The sequence below is a fragment of the Ambystoma mexicanum genome, chromosome 11 (assembly GCF_040938575.1).
Source record: "Ambystoma mexicanum isolate Mex_15411 chromosome 11, UKY_AmexF1_1, whole genome shotgun sequence".
Taxonomy (NCBI): Eukaryota; Metazoa; Chordata; class Amphibia; order Caudata; family Ambystomatidae; genus Ambystoma; species Ambystoma mexicanum.
In genome coordinates this window covers 1,352,994,460-1,353,007,954 of record NC_090934.1, presented here as the reverse complement: position 1 = coordinate 1,353,007,954, position 13,495 = coordinate 1,352,994,460, and the positions used below count along the sequence as shown (strand labels likewise).

At 50.1% G+C, this 13,495-nt stretch overlaps 1 protein-coding gene across 5 annotated transcripts in view; it reads left to right on the top strand.

Moving 5' to 3' along the window:
* ZNF280D (zinc finger protein 280D) overlaps positions 1–13,495 on the top strand; it is a 1,333,168-nt gene that overhangs the window by 261,891 nt on the left and 1,057,782 nt on the right. The gene's annotated exons all lie outside the window — the stretch shown is intronic.

The window sequence follows — 13,495 nt, the reverse complement described above, 5'->3', positions numbered from 1 at the left end:
ACTGACGCCTAGTCATACAGAGTAACTATTAGGAATATGTCACACTCCAAGTGCTCTGCCCTTAGATATAGATCTCTACATGATGCTTCCCAAACAAACTGCATTGGGAAGCATCATGTAGGGATCAAACCCTCGTAAATAGGACAATCACCTTGACAACGCGTTTAACAGTGCACCGACACAACGTGAATGCATGCGCCTGATTCTTTGTTCGTGCCATTCCTGAGACCATCCTTTTGGCGTCAATACACACCTCTTGGACTGAGAATTGCAAGACACGAAGATAAAAGGACTTTGTGTAATACCATTCACTTGAATATTCACTTGTATTTCCAATGGTTCATAGAATAAAATTAAGATAGCCTTGAAAACGACAGAAGTAGAAACACGTGTCGGCTGACACTTTCTGCAATAAACAATCAGTGAAAATTGACTTTGATTGTATCTACATTTGATTGTGTTAAATTTACCAGTACTATATATATCTAAGGGCAGAGCTCTTGGACCGTGCCATATTCCTAATAGTCAGAGGTCGTAGTGGGCGGGAGCGGTGCTCCTATACTTTTTATTTTTCAGTTTCACTGTTCCTATACTTGTATTTTAAAAAGAAACCGTTCAGGAACGGTTAAGTTTTAAAATAAAAGTGTAGGAAGTAGTTGAAGGCTGCACCTCAGTGCACTGCACTGACCAGTCCCTTAAATAATAGGTGTGTTTGTTTGGGGGTTTGGACACTGTGTGGGAGGGGGCGCAGCGATGGGGTTAGTGGAGAGTGGGGCAGACCAGCAGGGAACATGGCTCCACTACTTCTTTTCGTACACTTCGACCACTGCTAATAGTTACTGTCTTTGCTGTGACTGAAGAATTTGACTCAAGGCCACCAGATCAATGGCTTGTTTATTCATGTGGTGCTTTAAGAAATGAATACTTGTCAGAAATGACTGCTTTTAATATACCTACCTCTAATACCATAGAGAACCTAAGGAACAGTGACTTGGATGATCCAGATGTTGAAGCCTCTTAACCCACCACTGCATTCCACCTGCTTGAAGGCTTGCTATTTGTTTTTGTAGAGTAGAAAATCTACCAAGTCACCTATGCATACTACCCTAAAGTCTACCAGTCACATCCACGACCCTGTTGTGACAAGTGTTGCCTAGAAGGATGTTTGGTTCCAAGCAGTTTTCCTAAATCCAATATTATGCAGTCCGAGAACAGCCAAAATCATGCATCCAGCTACCAGTGTTTACTGAGCTGCACATGACTTGTTTGTGGATTGCCTTCTCTACCCCAATATCAAGTCAATTTGCAACCCATCTCAGCTTTCAATATTTTTTAATGTTTATGAAGCGCTACTTGCCCATAGGCCTCAAAGCGCACAAAAGACAAAACAGGACAAATACGAAACAGATTCTGGGACTGCGTACAGAAGACCCTGGTCTAAGCTATTGTGGTCAATTGTCCAGGGACCTAATCTGGATCGAGCTTGAATAGATGAGTTTTAAGACTTTTCTTGAACTCAACACAAGAGTTAGAATGCCTAAGTTCGAACAGGAGTTTATTCCAACATAAAGGAGCCTGGACATCAAAAGTAGAGCCTCCAAAGGGTTTGACATTATATCTAGGCTGGATGGGTTTTAAAGGGTCATAAAACCGCAGATTATGACATAATGGGAGAGTAGTAAGACGATTCATTAAGTATTGAGGAGCTTCATTGTGAACACATTTATATGTCGGAGAAAGTAACTTTTGTATGACAAGTTGTTTAACTGGTAGCCAATGGAGACGTCTGGCACTTGTGACATGTTCCCTTCGAGAGAGCACATGAACGCCTCTAACTGCTCCATTCGAATGGATTGTGTCCTCCCACATAGTCCTTATCGTTGATATTTTCTAATATCCAGCTTGCTGTTTCAGGAAAAAATGTTTTCCCAGTAGAGGGTGCTCTGCGTTGATGTCTGTCGAGTCGATGGCCCTCGGAGGCCTCTCTGCCAATGTCGACATCATCACAGGTATAAGTAGCGCGCGCAGCGTCTGTTGCTCAGTTCCGTTTTTCTGCGCTTCACAGCTTCGGTAACGCAACGCTCGGTTCTGTGTATTCATTGATTTTCTTCGATTTTCCTGTGAACATTTTTACTAGTCTTTGACGAGATGGTCGCCTTATCGGCTCCATCTACGCCCCGGTCCGGTTTAAAAAAAATGCTGCAATAGGAAACTTATTCTTTTCACAAAGCTTTACATAAAAGGCTATCTTCCAACTGGGAAACACCTGAGGTTATCCCTGCAATTAAGATTAACAGCTAAATATAGAGCATCCGCTTTTGTTCCTGTATCTTTCAAAGCATCCCACACTAGAAAGCCTGGTACTACAGGCTGAAACAGCTGGTAAGCAAAATGCATATCCCACAAGATCGTGATGACCAGAAATGAGGCCATGCTCAAGAAAGTTTTCTCGGCCAGCAGCATGGTGTTAGTCTGATTATGCCACATGCACGCTGGCGAGATTTACTCACACCCTTTGGGATTGTATTTCGATGAAGGCTTACCATATCCCCGAAGGGGAGGAAAGGGACGGTTTCTTGAACCTTATAAAGGATGGAAAGGACGCCATGTGCGAATCCCTCCAGACCGGTCTCGACTCTGTTGACCGCATCAGCAGAGCCATGGCGGCTAGTACATTAATCTGCAGATTTGCGTGGTTGCGGAAATCTGGATTTGCTCCAGACGCACAGTCCAGACTCCTCAACATGCCCTTTGACGGCACACATCTGTTTGGGATTAAAGCTGAGGACTTTGGAGAAGCTGCAAACTTTCAAGGCGGCAGTCAAATCCCTTGGAGCTGCGATAAGGCGAACTCCAGCCCCACAGGTGCACCCTGGAGGGTTAGGTCCTTTTCGCTATTTTTCCGCATTCAGAAAGGCAGAGGAAAGCCAGCTCAAAGAGGTCGGAGACGATTCTTCTGTTTTGGATGGGGTAGAGGTACTAAGACTGCAACAGCAGGTGCTACTTTACCCTCAGCATCTGCGTCAGCCGCCCAAAAACCTCTCTGAGGTCTTAAATCACAAGACAGCAGTAGGAGGCAGATTAAAAGAACATCTGACAGAATGGCAGGCTATTACTTCAGATGCTTGGGTATTGGAGACAATTTCCCATGGTTACTGTCTGCCTTTCCTACAAACACCTCAGTCGTCCACCGGCGGGACAACTCTCTGAAGATTCCGGATCCCCTCCTTATGCAGGAGATTTTAACCCTGCTAGAGAAAGGTGCTATAGAACCAGTACCTGTAGCAGATAGGAACAAGGGTAGGTATTCCCTGTATTTTCTAATTCGGAAAAAGGATGGAGGATTGAGACCCATCTTGGATTTTAGAGACTTGAACAAATTCCTCAGGAAGGACAAGTTGAAGATGGTAACTTTCACAGATCCTTCAGGCCCTCCAGCTTCAGGATTGGTTGGCATCATTGGACTTTCAGGATGCTTACTTTTGATGTGCTTTTCAATCACAAGCACAGAAAGTACCCGAGGTTCGCCATTGGCAACTTGCACTATCCGTTTTGGGTTCTGCCATTTGGGCTAACTTCCGCCCTAAGGGTTTTCACCAAGTTAATGGTGGTTGTGGCAGCGAGTTTCAGGTGAGTGGGGATTCACGTCTACCCCTACCTAGACGATTGGTTGATCAGGGCCAATTCCCCGGAACAAGCCCTAGATAATCTAAGTTATGCGTGCCACTCCCTCCACAGACAGAGCTTCTCCCTCAACTTCAAGAAGTCCCACGTGATACCATTCCGAAGACTCCAATTTATTGGAGCAATTCTGGATGCATCCCTGGGAAAAGCCTCGCCATCAGAGGTGAGGGCTCAAGACATTCTACAGATGGTGACAAAATTCCAGAATTCCAAGCATCTCCTAGCCTTCGAATTTGAGGTTGCTCAGCCTCATGGCATCCTGCATTTTCCTGGTGCCAGAGGCCCGCCTGAGAATGAGATCTCTCTGATGGGCTCTAAGGACCCTGTGGTCACAGTTCTCGAGAAAGATCTCAGATCTCGTACAAACCTTAAACAGAATCTCACTGGACCTTCAGTGGTGGGCCTATCGGGAAAACATGAAAGGAGAACCTTTTTGGCAACCATGGCCAGAGATAACAGTAGTGACGGACACCTCACTCACTGGGTGGGGAACCCATACCAACCATTTGACCATCAGCGGTCGTTGGAGTCCAAACTACATATCAACCTTTTAGCGATAAGGGCAATCAGACTAGCGCTGAAGGCCTGCGGGGAAAGAATGGCCTGATAATGACAGACAACACTGTGGCCATGTACTACCTCAACAAGAGAGTAGGTGTAGGGGTCACTGCCACTGTGCAGAGGCAATCCAGCTCTGGTTTTGGGCAATACAATAAGGAATCTGTCGGCAGTGCATCTAGCTGGAGAGAAGAACACAACGGCGGACGCTCTGAGTTGGCAGAGTGCAGTCTCCCACGAGTGGAAACTAGCTCAGGAAGTCCTTCAAGAGATCTTCACCCTTTGGGGAACCCCTCTAGTGGATCTGTTTGCGACCAATTCCAACAAGTGCGAACTGTACTGCTCCAGGGAATTTCCCCGGAGAGGAGCTCTAGGAGACGCGTATGTGGTGGACTGGGAATTTACACTCCTCTGTTTCCTCCAGTCCCGGTCATTCCTCACGTAGTAAGGAGGCTTAGGAGGTTTAGGAAAACCATGATCCTAATTGCCCCGGATTGCGCATGGAGAACGTGGTAACCGGACCTTGTAGACATGTCCATCTGTCCTGTGATTCGTCTTCCACAAAGAGTATCTTTTCTCACAAGAGGAAGGTCAGGTTCTCCATCCGGATATCAGAACTCTCAGCCATCACGCATGGTTTCTGAGAAGCTGAGATTCAAAGATTGGGACCTCCTGGATGACGTAATGGAGTTGTTGCTTTGGGCCAGAAGGCCAGCAACCAAATCTTTATACCGCTGCCGTTGTAATACATTCTGCAGCTGGTATAGAGTTGAGAATGTTGACCGTTTTTCATGCAATACACCGATGGTGTTATCTTTTCTGTTGCACTTAGAAAATCTAGGACTCCAGATTGGTACGATCAAAGGTTACCTAGCAGCGCTTTACATTTTCAAGTGCACTGCTGAGGAGGTCTTGAAGAGGTTAACTTATATTTATCCCCAGACTCCTTTTCAAGTCCCTCTGTGGGATCTAAATTTAGTCCTAAACTTTTTAATGGGTACTCCCTTTGAATGTCTTCATTCATGCCCATTAAGACTTCTTACTCTCAGAACAGTCTTTTTAGTGGCAATAACATCTGCCCGAAGGGTGAGTTAGCTACAGGCCTTCTCTTGCAAACCTCACACTGTCTTTCACAAGGACAGAGTAGTATTAAGGGTGAAGCCTAAGTTCCTTCCCAAGGTGGTATCTGAATTCCACATCACTCAGAAAATAACCTTGTCTTCTTTTTACCCTCCTCCACATCCAGGGAAAGAGGAAGAAAGGCTGCACAGACTCGAGCCAAAGCATGCCTTGGGTTTACATTAGCAGACTTGCTAAACTGAGACAAACTGACCAATTGTGGGTTACACAGGTCATAAGTTAAGTCGAGCCAAGCCATCACCAAACAAACCATCTCTAGGTGGATTATTTTAACAATTGCAGAATGTTAAAAATTGCCTGGTAAAGACCCTTCAGAACACATAAGGGCTCATTCAACAAGGGGTATCGCAGCTTTGTTAGCTTTTCAAAGAGGAGTTCCAATAAAGGATGTTTCTGCAGCTGCCACATGTTCGTCTGCACACACCTTTACAAGATACTATAGTCCGAATTCCTCCACTAGCCAAGAATCTAAATTTCGAAAGGCAGTACTGCTCTCTGTGCATACTTAATTACTCTAATTTTACTACCACCTCCTGATTATATTTCTACTTTGCGAGAGTATCAAAGATGAGGAATACTTGGGGGGACACAATCCATTCGAAGAACAAGTTGCATACCCATGGTAACGTTCTTTTGACTGGATGTTCCTCCCATGTATTCCTTATCACCCCTCCCATCCTAACCGGTTGTATAACTTCCCTTGTGGTTAGTCTGTGCTTCCTCAAGGGTAGTAACTGTCTAACTCAGGACATTGCTTCACTTCAAAACTGAATTGAGCAACGGATGCTGCACGCGCTACTTATACCTGTGATAACGTAGACATCGACTTGGAGGCCTCCGAGGGACATCAACTCGACAGGCATCGACGCACAGCCTCCTCTTCTGGGAAATTTCTTTTTCCGAAGCAGCAAGCTCGATATTAGGAAATATGAAAGATGAGGAATACGTGGGAGGAACATCCAGTCGAAAGAACATTACCATGGGGTAAGTAACTTGTTTTACTTCTACGTCCCGTCCCCTTTCCTCCATAGTTATGGGACATGTTTCCGTCCTGTGGGACGGGACTGGAGCAATTTGTAAAAAGCATCCCAAAACATGTTTTCTAAAATTTGTCCTTCCTGTCTTTCTGCGTGGTGCCCGGCACGCGGCCGTAGCCCCGCCCACCTTGGCTCCGCCCCACGCATCGCCCATCAGTCCTTTTCTCCGCTCGTTCGGGACTGGACGCACTTGCATCCTCGGAAGATTTTCTTCCCTTTTTTCCTCTTTGGCTCTTGCTAGCGATCATGTACTAGTGTGTCTGTCGTTCAAACTAGACTTTCCAGATTGTTCATCGTGTCACCATTGTTTCGCGAGGGCGGATCCCCATCCTCTTTGTTTAGAGTGCTTGGGTCCGGATCACCGTTGGGACTGCTGTTTTTACTGCGACTCCCTTTCGGTCCGGGCACTTCAATGTCGGTTGGAGTGGTGGGACGTGTTCCGACGAACTCCTCCTTCACATTTTCAGGCATTTATCGACGAGAAGAAAAAACGCCCGGTAAGTTCTTTTACTTTTCAGATTACCCCAGCCGGGGGATACCTTTTCGGGTTCTTCTCGGGCCGGGAGAGGCGTTGATGGCTCTGCCACCGGGGCTCGCCCTGAGGTGCCCGTTGGGCCTAATCATTGTACCAGAGTTTTCTCTGAGGGTCTCTGTAAGGGGCCTGTGGATACCGGAGCACGCTCCGAGGCCCCTCCTGTGGGGGCTATTTGTGGACCCAGTTCTTGTGAGTCGTGGGGTATCAGAGCTCGCTCTGAGGCCTCTGTCGGCTTCTGTCATGATGCCTACCCCCGGGGACCCAGACCAAGTCCAGCAACCCCGGAAGCAGGCATCAAGTTATGCTAAGCAAACCCAACAACCCCTGCAAGGGGCTATTTGGGTGCAGTCCTGGCACCTATGGCGCCAGGCTCATATGGAGAGTCAGTCCTGGCGCCACAGGCACCAGGCTCAGATTAAAACTTACCTGATGCAGACCATGCTGCAAACGCACCTGATGCAGACCATGCTGCAAGGGCTCCAAGCCAAAGGAGGCTTGGAAGGGACTACTTTACCTAAGGGACTATTTTTTATTCGGGTGGGACTGGGGAGGAATACTTACCTGGGACTACTTTGGAGGCTATTTAAACCACGCCCGAAGAGCAGCACATGCTTCGTGTTCTGCATCCAGCAGCGTAACGCTGACCGTGCCTGCAAGTCTGCATCCAGTCTTCTGCCACGCCCGCCTCGAGACCGGAGATCCTAGAAAAAGTGTAGAGATGGGGAAAAGGTTAGAACAAGAGCAATACCTTTTTGATCCTTACCTGAATTCCCGATCCATCGCGCCTTCGAGCTGGAAGAAAAGAAGTTATTTTATGCGCGTCGCCTCGCCTGCAGCAGCGCCGCGCTCAACTCACCGGCCTTCGCACCATCTTCACATTCCAGCGCATCCTTCTGCATGCTCCCGCCTCACTCCGGCACCTAAGGGGAAGACCAGAACAGCAAAGTGAGCCAAGGGAATGCACAGAGGCAATATTAGTTACCCCCCCATAGACTTACCTGATTTACCACCGGGGGTACTATTCCTCTTCACGGGTTGGCGCAGCTTCCACTACATCCTCGCCGAACCCCGGCCCATATGGGGAAACAAAAGGACAGCAAGGTGAAACAAAGGGACAAACGAGGGGAAACCTCCACACCACAATAGACTTACCCGATTTTACCGCCGGAGGCATTATTCCCCGAGACTTCATATTTTCTCTCAGCACCTCAATAAGGGAGAAAGCAACAGGTTACATATTGACATTGTTATCGAACTGTGTTGGATAATACAAATCCTTACCTGAATATTACCGGTTGCCACGAGGAACTCTTCGCTAGGGTCAAGCTGCAACCTGCAAGGAATCGGACAAGAGTGAAAGTCAGACATTTGAACTCTTACGAACTACATACTTACGGCGTCTTGCTGGGAATCTGAGTCAATATTGTTCTGGAACTCAACAATTCCTTCGAGCCAGTGAAGCAACTGGTTATCAACGCGCCCCTGCGCTCAATGCAGGATGGAGAGCTCATCTTTCCAAACCATCAGAAGAATATTCCTACGGGCCAAGCAAAGGAAGCTAGGTGGGCCAGTCCAGTCCGTCATCTCGGCACTACGCGTCACATTGGTGGAGGCCGCAGCTGTCCAGTTCAGATCGACGCCCCTGTGGGAGCCAGGTGAGCGTAACAGCTTCCCTCAAAAATAAGACCGGGGTGCGCCCCGAGGCCTTGGGTGGGCTTGCTGTTACGGAACGGATGTTCGAGGCCCGCGCAGATAAGGCTGTTACCGGGCCTGGGTTTGAGATCCTTCATCCATAGGCTAAAGCTACCGACAGTTCTGAGAGGCCTGACAAGGCCTTGTCGGTGAAGGCTGTTTCTCACCGTTCCCGCTCTTGCGGCCACACCAGACCTGTTGAGGGCAAAGAAGCAAAGTTCTTCTTTTACTGGCAGTGCCGAGGTCCTTCCTTCGAAGGCTAATTTGGCAGTTGGTATGTCACAAAAACATTCCAGGCCTCACAATACCGGCTCTGCCGAGGTCCCTTATGTTAAGGCTAAAGTTAAGACCCCTGATCCATCGATGTGGGCCCCTGCCTCACTTCCTCACGTGCCGCAGTTCCCCTGAGATGAGGACAAAATGGCGCCAGTTCCCCGCATGACCGCAGTGGCCGTTTTGGGTCCGCCCCCTACAACTATGCCATAGGCCTCCGGTGTAGGGCCTGGTCCCTTGGGTGAACATAGTGTCCCTTGTGCGCATCCTTATCGGCCAGTTTATGACTGGAACGCTCGGATGCCTCTTCCGCACAATGTTTTGTTGCCTGCAGGGTCGGCACCTGTTCCTCTGGTGGTTCCGCCGGCGCCTCCCTTGCCTAAGGTGCCTTCCCCGACTTCTGCCTTTGCCCCCATTGCCCCCTGTGGACAAGGCAGCGCCTGACACGGTTCAGCAGGATCCTGATCTGTCGGATGACGCGCAAGGCCATCAGGACAGCGAGGGCCTTCCCTGCTCTATCAGAGCTTTTCATGACCGGGTACTGGACATGATGATGTTCCAGTGCCCGAGGCACCTGCTCCGCAGGAGGGCGTGCTTTCTGGGGCGTTCACCCTGTCTCCCTTGGAGCGTACCGGCCTGTTCTTGCAGAAGGACGTTCTGGCCGAGGTCCGCAGAGTCGGGGAAAAGCCACACTATGGACTTTTTGTCAATAAGACAATTGACGCGAGATACAGGCTGCATTCTTCGGAAGAGGTGGCCCTGTCGTCTTGTCCGCCCCCCTACTCCACAGGTCCAGGCCTGCAGCATACTCTTCCACGGCGGCTACTCAGGTTCTGGGAAAGGAGGACAAGCTCCTCGACTCCCTCGGGAGGAAAATATTCGCCAACTCGGCCTTGCAGCTCAGGCAGGCCAACGCTGAATTGATATTAGCGGGAGCTAACATGCAGATGTGGAAAGGTCTGTCGGAGTTTGAGGAGTTTATCCCAGTCGAGAAGCTGGAAGACTTTAAAGGAGGCCTATCCGACGCCAGGGTCTTGGCCCAGGATCTCCTGGAGGCTGCGGCTCATCACGTAGACACCTCGGCTTGGGGCCTTATGCTGGGGGTTGATACCTCATGGCAGGCGTGGCTGCATGGAACTAAATTCTCAAAACAAGTGCAGGACAAGGTGTTGGACCTTCCGTTCGATGGGAAAGAGCTCTTTCATTCTACAACAGATGTAGAGCTCACCAAGACGAAGGATAGCACACAGACAGCAAAGTCATTGTCTGTCCTGGTTAAGGCTCCTTTCAAAACCCAGAGACTGTTGTCGCAAAGTCGACCTTCCTCTGACTTTAGGGGCTTCCTCGACCGGAAATCTCGCAGAGTGGATACCCCTGCGGTGAACAACCGCTGTAGGCAACAAAGGACATGGTTTTTCTCCCGCTCCTCAGCCGCCTTCTCAGGTTCAGGTGGCACCGCCACCGATAAACCTACTAAATGAGTTTCCCGCGCTCGCACGAGACCCCGGTGGGAGGACGCATTGCGTCTCATTGGGAGGCGTGGCAGACCATCACAGATGGGTCTTGTCAGTCGCTCGAGCGGGCTTCCGCTTCCCCCTACCTCACCCCTCAACCCTCCTTTTCAGCTGTCGGGCTCGCCCTCCCTCAAAGTTGTAGTTCAGAAACTTTTGGACCTCAGAGCTGTGGAACCCGTTCCCCTTGGGGAGCGAGGGGAGGGCTTCTACTCCCAGCTGTTTACGGTGCCCAAACCCAACCAGGCTGGCCTGCGCACCATCCTAGACCTTTCCCAGTTCAATCTTTTCCTACCCCAAGAGAAATTCAAGATGATCAAGCCCAGTCAGATACTGTCCTCCTTGCAGATGGGCGATTGGCTCAGCGTCGTGGATCTTCAGGATGAGTACATGAATATCCTGATTTGGAACCCACACAGGAGATATCTCCACTTCTCTTTGGGAGAGGAGCACTTCCAGTTTCGAGTGCTTCCTTTTGGCCTCAGCTCGGCGCCGCGGGTCTTCACGAAGATGTTGGGGATTGCGGCCTATATTCGTCTCTAGGGTATCCATATTTGAACGACTGGCTCTTACGCAGCCCTTGTCCGCTGGCAGCAGCGGGCTTTCTCCAGTCTCTCCTTCAGCTCCTGTTCCATCTTGGGCTGTTGGTAAACTGGCGGAAATCTTCCATGATGGTCTTGCAGGACTTTTCCTGGGTTTTCGCTGGAACACGATTGACTGCAGAGTGTACCTGACCGGGGACAGAATGGCAGATCTGTTAGCCACGTGTTAGATGTTTGCGCAGTCGGAGAGCATGTCGGCCTGGTGGTTCCAGAGGCTTCTGGGCCTCATGGCCTTTTGTGTGCAGGCTCTTCCTCTTGCTCATCTCAAGATGAGACAGACCCAGATGGCTCTTTGGAGTTCTTGGCGTCAGGCTGTGGACCCGGATTCCAGGCTGATAATGATTCCGGCTTCCATGAGAGTGGACCTCGAATGGTGGTCATCTCTCAGCAACCTGTCGGTGGGTGCGGGGGTTTCAGGACCCAGCTCCGATGGTGACAATCACGATGGACTCCTCCCGCCTGGGGTGGGGTGCGACGTTAGATCTTCTACAGGTCTCAGACCTCTGATAGCCTCAGGACAAGCTCCTTCACATATATCATCTGGAGCTTCTGGCGATCTTCCTAGCGCTCGGGGCATTCAGACCGATCATTGCCAACAAGGTGGTCCGCATACGCATGGACAATGTGGTGTCGATGTTTTACATCAACAAGCAAGGGGGAACAAAGTCTCTCCCCCCTCGTGGACCTGTCCTTCCAGATTTGGGAGTGAGCCGTACTTCATGGGGTCTGGCAGCTTTCAGTGCACATCCCGGGCCAGCTGAATGTCACAGCAGATGCCCTCAGCCGGCGGACAGTGGTCAGCTACGAGTGGAAGTTGAAGGCGGAGGTCCTCTCATGGATCATCTTGCGTTGGGGCACACCGGAGGTGCACCTCTTCGCTACGGCGGTGAACAAGAAGCTTTCTCGCTATGCCTCCAGAGGGGGGCTGGGAGCCTCCCCTCTGGGAGATGCTCTCGAGATTCCATGGCACAACATGAGAGCTTATGCCTTCCTGCCTCTGCCTCTAGTCCATCGAGCAATTTGGAAGCTGAAGAACTCGGTAAACTGCTCCCTTCTACCCCCTGGTGGCCAGACAGGTTTTGGTACTCAGAACTTCAACACCTGTTGGTGTATCCGCCGATCAGGTTACCAGTGACCCCGATCTTCATCAAGGGGAACGGCAGATGTGGCACCCCTCCCCACAATCGTCAACTTGGCGGCATGATGCCGGAGTTCAGGTCTTTAGAGCATCTTAACCTGTCTACGGATAACATGTGGAATATCCAGGCAGCCAGGAAACCCTCGACCAGATCCCAATACAGGAGTAAATGGCTCAGGTTCTGTCATTGGTGTTTGGAAAAGCAGTTGGACCCAAGGGTGGCTACAATTGACACGGTTTTGTCCTTCGTGTCCTCCCTAGCAGAGTCGGGTGTTTACGTTCTGTCATGCAGAACTTACCTTTCGAAGGGATTGTGTCCTCCGACGTATTCCTTATCTTAGATATCTCTTTCCAGCTTTGCTGGCATTGGAAATTTTTTCTCTCTAGAGGGCGTTGCGCGTCTACGTCCGCCGAGTCGATGTCCCTCGACAGCCGCCGTATTGACGTCGATGTCATCCTGCTTATAAAGGCCGCGCGCAGCGTCCGTTGTTCAGTTCCGTTTTTCCGCGCTTACTCAGTGCCTCGGAATATCGTTGCTCAGTTTCGTAGTGATATTATCCATTTTCCTCGAGATATTCGATCCATACTCGATGGCTTCCTCGTCTGAACCGACGACCCCTCGGTCCGGCTTTAAAAAATGCTGAGACTGTGGAAAAAAGATGTCGCTGATGGACCCTCACAGGGTCTGTCTGTGGTGTTTGGGAGCTGAACACCATTGTTTGGAGTGCGAGGACTGTATGTCCATGACAGCTAAGGCCCTGAAGGAGCGTAGGGGGAAGCTGGAAAAAGGTAAGACTTCTAAAGCTTCTTCTTCCTTGACGAAGTCGAGACATTCGTCTCCTCGTCACCATTCGCGCTCCAGGTCTCGAAGCGGGTCCCATCACTCCTCGAGATCGAAGCACTCGAATAGGAGACGCCGAAGATCCCCTTCTTCGTCCTCCTCTTCCTCTGTTTCACCTAAGAGAATCCCTTGCCCCACGAAACATAGTTCCCGGGCTGAATGGGAGGAATTCCGAAAAAATATGATGAGCGTCTTCGAGAAAGCGGCCTCGACCCCCTCGAAGACTGCCGAGAGCGAAGACCCAAAGGTCCAAAATGCCACGAGTCGCAGCACCCGGCGAAGGAAGCTTCTCGAGCGCGTCACAAACCCTCGAGTAAAGCAAAGACCTCGAATCGAAGGTTCAGTCGACGCCGTCGCCTAAGGTTCCGTCAACGCCGAGGTCGGTGTCTTCGATGCCGTTGTTGAAGGGACCTTCGACACACGGGTCTGTCGACTCGACGCCATCCTCAACACCGGTGTCGACGCCAAGGAAAGTCACGGTTGC